Source organism: Hordeum vulgare, chromosome 3H, assembly GCF_904849725.1.
Source record: "Hordeum vulgare subsp. vulgare chromosome 3H, MorexV3_pseudomolecules_assembly, whole genome shotgun sequence".
Taxonomy (NCBI): Eukaryota; Viridiplantae; Streptophyta; class Magnoliopsida; order Poales; family Poaceae; genus Hordeum; species Hordeum vulgare.
In genome coordinates this window covers 307,611,017-307,618,647 of record NC_058520.1, presented here as the reverse complement: position 1 = coordinate 307,618,647, position 7,631 = coordinate 307,611,017, and the positions used below count along the sequence as shown (strand labels likewise).

At 44.3% G+C, this 7,631-nt stretch overlaps 1 pseudogene; it reads left to right on the top strand.

The window, feature by feature from the left end:
* The first annotated feature begins 370 nt into the window (after window positions 1-370).
* Window positions 371-6,949, top strand: LOC123441719 (annotated as a pseudogene).
* The last annotated feature ends 682 nt before the right edge of the window (window positions 6,950-7,631 follow it).

Genomic DNA, 7,631 nt, shown 5'->3' with positions numbered 1-7,631 from the left:
CAGGACTTTACGGGGAGCATGGCAGATGAGTCAAATAACTGCAAGATTCCTTTACCCACCCTTAAGGGAAAACAACCCACAGAGAAGCAGGTAGTATACAGGGACGACTATGGCGATAGCAAAAATGTTGAGGTGGAAGCAGCTGAAGTCCTTCGGTTTACGGGTACTAGAGAAACAGAGAACAACAACATTCGTGAAGATGACAGAAGAGGAGGAAACAACATTCGATAAGTAGTGATGGATAAGACCTCTAGCAGTGATGGCGCCCCCGCACCTGACACCCAAGCGAGCTGCAGCAGCTCTGTGAGAAACGAGCTAATGCCTGGTCATGAAAGGGTTGATATCTCAAGTGACAATGATGATGACCCAAATGGACACCTTAGACAACATTGATATGGGGAAGGCAACGCAAGAAGAGAAAGAAATGGACGAAATGTCCAAAGTAAGCGCATTCCCGTCAATTGAGGAAGTGATGCAAGCACGTGAACCGGAGGATGGGTTGCATTTCAAAACAAGGGACGATGCCTTGTTTTCTTCTACACATATGCGAGAAAGGTTGGTTTTTCATTGAAGCGATCAAGGACCAGAAGAGCAGGCCCCGACCAAGAGATTGACAAGCAAGTCTTCCGGTGCACAAAGGAAGGTGCGAATAAAACAACAGAGAGACTTGTGAAGCACGGTAGGAGCAATTTCTTAATTAGGACAAGTTGTCCCACTGAGATAACAACAAAAAGAGCCACAGAGAGGGGAATATGGTACTTAAGGAATGTTCGCCTAGAGCACAACCATGTGCTACACCCGTGTGATTGGATGCTGAAATTTATGAGGTGTTATAAGAACATGAGGCCCGAGGAGAATTTTTTTATCCAGGTCCTGCAGAAGGCAAGGCTAGAGCCAAGGAAAGTCATGCAGATCTTCACCACTATGGGTAAACCGAGGCGGGAAATTATGTTCGACACGATTGACATAAGGAACATTGCATGCCAGGACAGGGATGGACAAAGGAACATAGATATTGAGGACACCATGAAGCTCTTTGCGGAAATGGAGAGGAAGAGGGTAGGGTTTCACCATGTGGAAGGGACCGATGGAAACCACATGGTGTGAAGCCTGTTATCGACATACTCCTTGTGCAAGAAGAATTATGGCCTGTATGGAGATTTTGTGTCTTTTGACACGACATTTTCTACAAATATATATGGTTTACCGTTTGCACCAATCATAGGGGTTTACAACCATGGGTCAACCGTCCTGTTTGGAATAGGCCTCTTAAAGGATGAGATGATAGGGTCATTCAAATGGCTCCTAAGTACATTTGTTGAGGTAATGGGAGGAAAGGAACCAAGATACATAATAACAGACCAGGACAAGGCGATGAAGGCGGCAATAGAGCAAGCACTTCCGAGGACCAGGCACATGTTTTGCTTGTGGCATATACGGAAGAACATGAAGGAGAACAACGCGACAGTGTTTGCACAACACCGAGGGATATCTGATGAGTTACATCTAATAATCAAAAACTCACTAAATCCAGATAAATTTGAAGGCTCGTGGAAAAGAGCGATTTCAAAATACAATGCAGAAGGAAACACACATCTGAATGCGTTGTGGGAACTACGTACATTTTGGGTGCCAGCCTACTTCAAGGACTGCTTTTACCCATTCTCATCGACGACCACATGTAGTGAGAGCACAAACTCAATGTGCAAAAATTATGTGAACCACAAAGATACCATAACGATGTTTGTTGGTGTGTACAACATCATCCAGCAAAATTGCCTTGCCACGCTTGACAAGAAAAGGCACCAGATAGAAGAGAAAATTCCATCAAGAGAGACAAGTTTTCCACTTCAAACAGAAGCAAGTGAAATATACACTAATGAAATTTTTAGGAAATTTGTGGGGACCCCGACTTACAAGTCGAGATCGCCGAATGATCGTGCTCAGTGATCCTAGAGATCAATGCTCACCGAACACACAGATACTAAATAATAAGAGTCTTACATCCGAGTACTGAATTATTACTTCACATGACCAAATGGTCAAGTTCACAAGGTTGGGCCTAAGGCCAATTCATACTGATACAACTAACAGCGGAAATCATAGGGGCTAAGCGGGTGCCCTTGCCATCAAGCCTACACCGACAGGCATTCTGACTCGGAAGCGTCCTAGTTCGTAGGGGCGTCTCCGAAGACGTACTCATCTCCAAATTCCGGTCCTTCCATATTTGGTCAATAATATAACAAGTGGCAAGCCAATGAGTACTTTTGAATGTACTCGCAAACAGCCCATGATATGAACATTGAAAGCGAAGGATCACAATAACATGCATGTTTGGTTGAATTCATCTTGGTGGAGTGATCATGAATATGCATCAAGTTAAAGAATTAGTTTTGAAGAAGAGGTTACAGATATCAATATATCTGTCTAGGGCTAAACCATCCGGGTTCACCCTATAGCCAAGTCACCAAACTTGGTCATATCATTACTTTCATAATAACTCATTTTTATCATAACTCACACACATTCTGTTTATGCATAAATAACTAGACGTAGTTTAAGCAGCACCACCCGTCTGTCCTTGACCCTGGACACGGCTATTGGAATAGTTTTACACTCTGCAGAGGTAGTAAACTGGACCCACGAGATCCGGAAAACTTCCGTGTCATCCACGACTCGTGGTATATAACATACCCGAGGTAAGTACCCGATCAATGCCTTTCCCCTGATGATACTAGACAAAGATATCCACTCGATTGGTACCGAACCCACATGTTGTACGTCTTACGAGCACCTACTCTGGACAGTATCAACCATGCAGGGACCAATGGTGTGCATGGATCTCATAAAAATGGCATAGTCGTCCTACCTGGCACGACCCAATCACGAGAGTGACCACACATCACTCCCGCCACTAGAAATGTGGCTCTTTGCTAGCACCGACCAGAGTAATCAACATAGCCTCGTCCCATAAGGGGTAACGTGGTCATACTGGTAAGGTTGGGACGGTCAACACATCATAAATCCAATCCCATTATCGAAACCATACTCACTCAAAATACCCGGTGCACCACTTCACCAAAAGTGGCCACCTAACTCATCATCACCCTCAAGCATTAGTGGCACCTGACGGGGTTTTCATAAATCTTTGTTTTATACCAACAACATGCTCATGCTAATTATTCTAGCATTAATTGTCAACATGATAATAGCATGATCCTCAAAAGGGGTAGGGATCAAGCTCAATGCATGTGCTCTCGAGGAGCCATCGGTAACATCACCTTAGTGATTTACTGGCACTTATGATCATATGCAACGGAAATGCTTGCTATCTTAACATGCAATATAACATATGCCCAGTCATGGTCAAAGTGCTTCTTGCCTTGGTCAGCTAGGTATCCGGGGCCTTCGAGGTCTTCCGCTCCGATTCCCTCGTCACACGGATTTTCTATCGTCGTCAAAAGAATAAATAAGAAATAGCTCACTCAAAAACATATCACAAAGTCATTTTAAAAATGTTCTTTATTACTAATAAATCTAAGTTGTTATTTTGAAAAATATTTGCCTCTGTTTCCAATGAAGGAACATTTCTAAAATCAACCAAGCAGAAGCAAAATTATTCCAATTTAGTCCTTTATTATTGCAAAACAGAATAGTTGTTTGAAAAATTCATCTCAAGGTCTTATGAAATACTACATATTTTTAGGAGAATAAGAGTGGAAAATTTATATTTTTACACTCGTTAAATGTTTTTATAAAAATCTTTGAAATTAGATTTTAAAAACAAAAGCAAAATGGGCTAACTCCCTGACCTGGCTCGGCCTGGAACTGGGCCGGCCCAAGGCCAGCCAATAGCCTACCTAGGCGCGCGCACCGTCAGGTTTGAACCTGACGTGCGGGGCCCTGCGGTCAGCGGCTGCGGGCAGCGCAGGGAGGGAGGTGGGCCACCGACAAGTGGGGCACACCTATCGGGGTCATCTCCAACCTCTCGCCAGAGAGGAGGAGGAGCACGCTGGCGAGGCTACCGACGTTCTCAAGCCCCAACGAGGACAGAAATGGGCTTGGCATGATGCCGCCTACGTGCTGGTGGTCGGAACAATGCCGAAGAGGCAAGGGTTCGCCGACAACGAGAAGGCTGCGGCGGAGGAGTTTTGGTAGGTGGTCGAGGAGGTAGCTAGGAGCACGAAAATGCTCGGGGAAGCTGGGGGAAAGCTTCCTGGGGTCGAGGGGATCAGTTTGGTGGGTCAAGGAATGCAGGAGCTGTCGTGTAGCCGGAGATCGACCGGAGCTCCGAGGCGGAGGGGCCCCGTCGATCTCGAGCACCGGGGCTCTGCTGGCTTGTTGGGGTGGCTAGGGAGGTGGTAGTGGTTGTGGTGAAGCTGTTTGAGGGGTGTTGGAGCGAAGGGGAGGGCTATAAATAGGCCCGCGACGGTGAGCCCATTCGGGAGCGCCGGTGACTCACCGTGGCGCGCATGGGGGTGCAGGGAGGAGCTCGGGTCGAAACCACGGCCTCAGGACGTGGTTTTGGACTCCCAGAACCATCTACAACTTAGGAAGAGAGAGAAGAGTCGAGCATCTGTGGCCGCACAACCTTGGTCGGTTCTGGTGCGCGCGGGCACGTGTCGCACGAGCTTTAGCGCGGGAGAGGAGGGGCCCTGAGGGTTGCTCGATGCAGAGGGGTTGTCGAGGAAGAGGTTGGACACCTCGGGGGAGGCTTGAATTGGCCGAGAGCGTCGCCCCCACCTCGGTGGCTTCCTATAGCGCGCCCTGAGCGCAGTTTTGGCATGTCACGGCATGCTGGTGTGCTCTAATGCACTTTGGACGTGTGTAGCATGTCTTGGCACTGGTTGGGAGTGAGGCTGGCCGTTTGGGTCTCGTGGGAGCTTCGGTTGGTCAAGGGAGACAAGGAAAACTAGTGTTGTCAGCTTTGAACTGAAGCTTAGATTGGGTTTTTTGGCATTTCCACTTTGAACTAGTAAGGGGCCAGTTGACTGGGGTTGGGCATTGATACTGGTCACCTAATCAATGAGTTTGGAGCAAAGGGGTTGGGTTTAGCTGTGGCTAAGAGGGCTTTTACCCATTTGTCAGAAGGTGCTCGACAGTGGTTTGAGGTGGTTGCACCCCACCACCGGTGCTGCAACTTAACAGGTTTGGGTTTGGTGCTAAAACATGGGGTTTCACCAAGTTTGAGCTCCATTGCACAAGTTTAGCTTTGTAAACTTGAAAACACCACTATTTGACCAGATCTGTCCCTTCCAAAGAGAGTGTGGGCAACCTAAGTCCCACAAATCACATTTTTTGTGTGGAACCCTCACTTGAGGTATTGGGCACTCGTGCAAAGTTTCATCATCATTGGACACACTTTGCTATGTAGAGTTGCTCTAACTTCAATCTGGGTAGAAGGGGTTTTTGGGTTATTTGGGGTCCTTAATCACCTTGGATCAAAGTGATACTTTATGTGGACACCAAATATGACTTAGGGATACGAGTGGAATTTTCTAGGATTTTATTGAGAATATTCCCTTTGGAAATATTTCAAAAGATCAAAATAGACAGAAATAGTTTTCAGAGTTCTACTCAAATAATTAAAATATAAATAGGGGTCATAACCTTATGTATGGAAAATATATTTCCTTCTGATCATTTCCAAATTTAATCAGATTTTTCTAAGGCAGAAAAGTATTTTTCCATGTAAGAATACCATTTCTCGCCTCAGAAATGGACATGTGAATAAATTAAGAAAACATTTCTAAAACTAATTATTTAATGGTTTTGGAATACTAAAATAAGTTAAAATAAGATCACCAGCTTTGGGTAGATACCAATTTTGCCATCAAGGGCAAGTAGTGCAACTCAAAGTAGGGTTTTACCCTGATCAGAAACAAGAAGAAGGTTTTGAAAATAATTCAATATTGTGAGATGGTTTTCTATCATCACATGATCATCACAAAAATCATTCAATGACAAACATGGCACTCACATCATTAGTCTTGAAAAAGTTTTAACAAGCTCAGATTTTTGCATCACAGAAAAAGTGGTACTAAAAACAGGGTGTGACAAAATTTCAGCTAGAGCTGCGCAACCGCACATACTATAAGTGCCACGACCTGGCAAAAGGTTGGCAATAACTTTTAAAAACAGGAAACCGTACCGAGGTGAGGAATTTGATGGGTCTAAATTTAGGGTAGATGTGGATGGGCATAAGGAAATATACACGTGCAGCTGCAAGACGATGGCTAGGGATGGCATTTAGTGCTGCCATGTACTTAAGGTTATGGACCAGACAGACATGGTTGAACACCTTCCAAAATCCTTTATCATCCCCAGATGGATCGGGAATTGGTCAGATAGCTTGAGACTACTTGCTACAAGTCAAGGTGACAGCATGATCGCACAAGAAGATGAAACTATGAGATTTGGTCTTGTGTACGCAAAGTTGTCCGATATATGTTCACATGCTTGAAGAAAGGACAAAGCATACAATGGGTTACTTGAGGTTATGCAAGAAATGACAATAAAAGTCATGACTGCACTTCCTGATGAAACATACACAGGAAAAAATCCATGTGACGCAAGTCTCAAAAACCATCCCATGAGTGGCTCGAAGGGAACGAAAAAAGGGGACCGAATCAAAGGTGGTTGTGAGAAGAAAATAAAAAGAACCAAACCCATTTGCGGTCGTTGCACTATAAAGGTTCATACGAAAACGCATTGTGCTACTAACCCAGAAGTGATTGAAAAAATAAGGATTCAAGAGGAGAAGATGAAAGCACGGGAGGAGAAGAAGGCAAGATCAATGAAATGGCCCACAACACCAACGACAACATCGAGAATATCAAACGGAGAAGGAGAATGCACTCCTAGCCCGGAACCAAGACGGCTAACACCACCATCAATGCCAACAACCCCACTGACAACGCCAACAACCAAACTGATAATAGAGCATTGAAAGCAAAGTCCTCTAACCACACCAGAATCTATTATCACACAAGGGAGGCACACAAAACGTGAGCAACCAAACTTGGTTGAAGCAACAACATGTGCGAATCCTACATTGAGAAGAGAAAGAAGGGAATGGAGATTGTTTTGTACCGGCGAACAATATGAGTGAAGAATTAAATGTTGAAAAGAGGTTCTAGACATAAATAATATAATGTACGCTATCTTGCACCGTAGAATATTCCTAGTACCTCAAGAAATGTACCCATGACAAATTGTTCTATTTTTTCCGTATATTGTTTTTAATAGGAGAACGACAATGCGCAGATTTGGAGAAAGAAGAATGGATCTCTTCAAAAAATAGTTCCATTTGTTGTAGCAAAGCCTCTTTTTAAGTTTTCTTGTGTTTGTAGGATAGAAAGAGACAGCAGGACTTATTTTTTCTTGTGGAGTTGTAAGTTCTGTTTTATGGTAGTATAGAAGCGACATACAAGACCAGTAGATTTTTTCCTAGTGGTTGCACTATTTGTCGGCATTGAGCCATCACAACTTGTACTGAAATCAATCCAGTTTATGTCGTTTTCTATCGATGCTTTAAAGAGTTTCCGGTCCTGTAGAAATGACGTGATGAACGTGTGCTTTGTTAATGTGGACCTAGATAAGGGCTACACACATAGGCACGGTATTGTGTT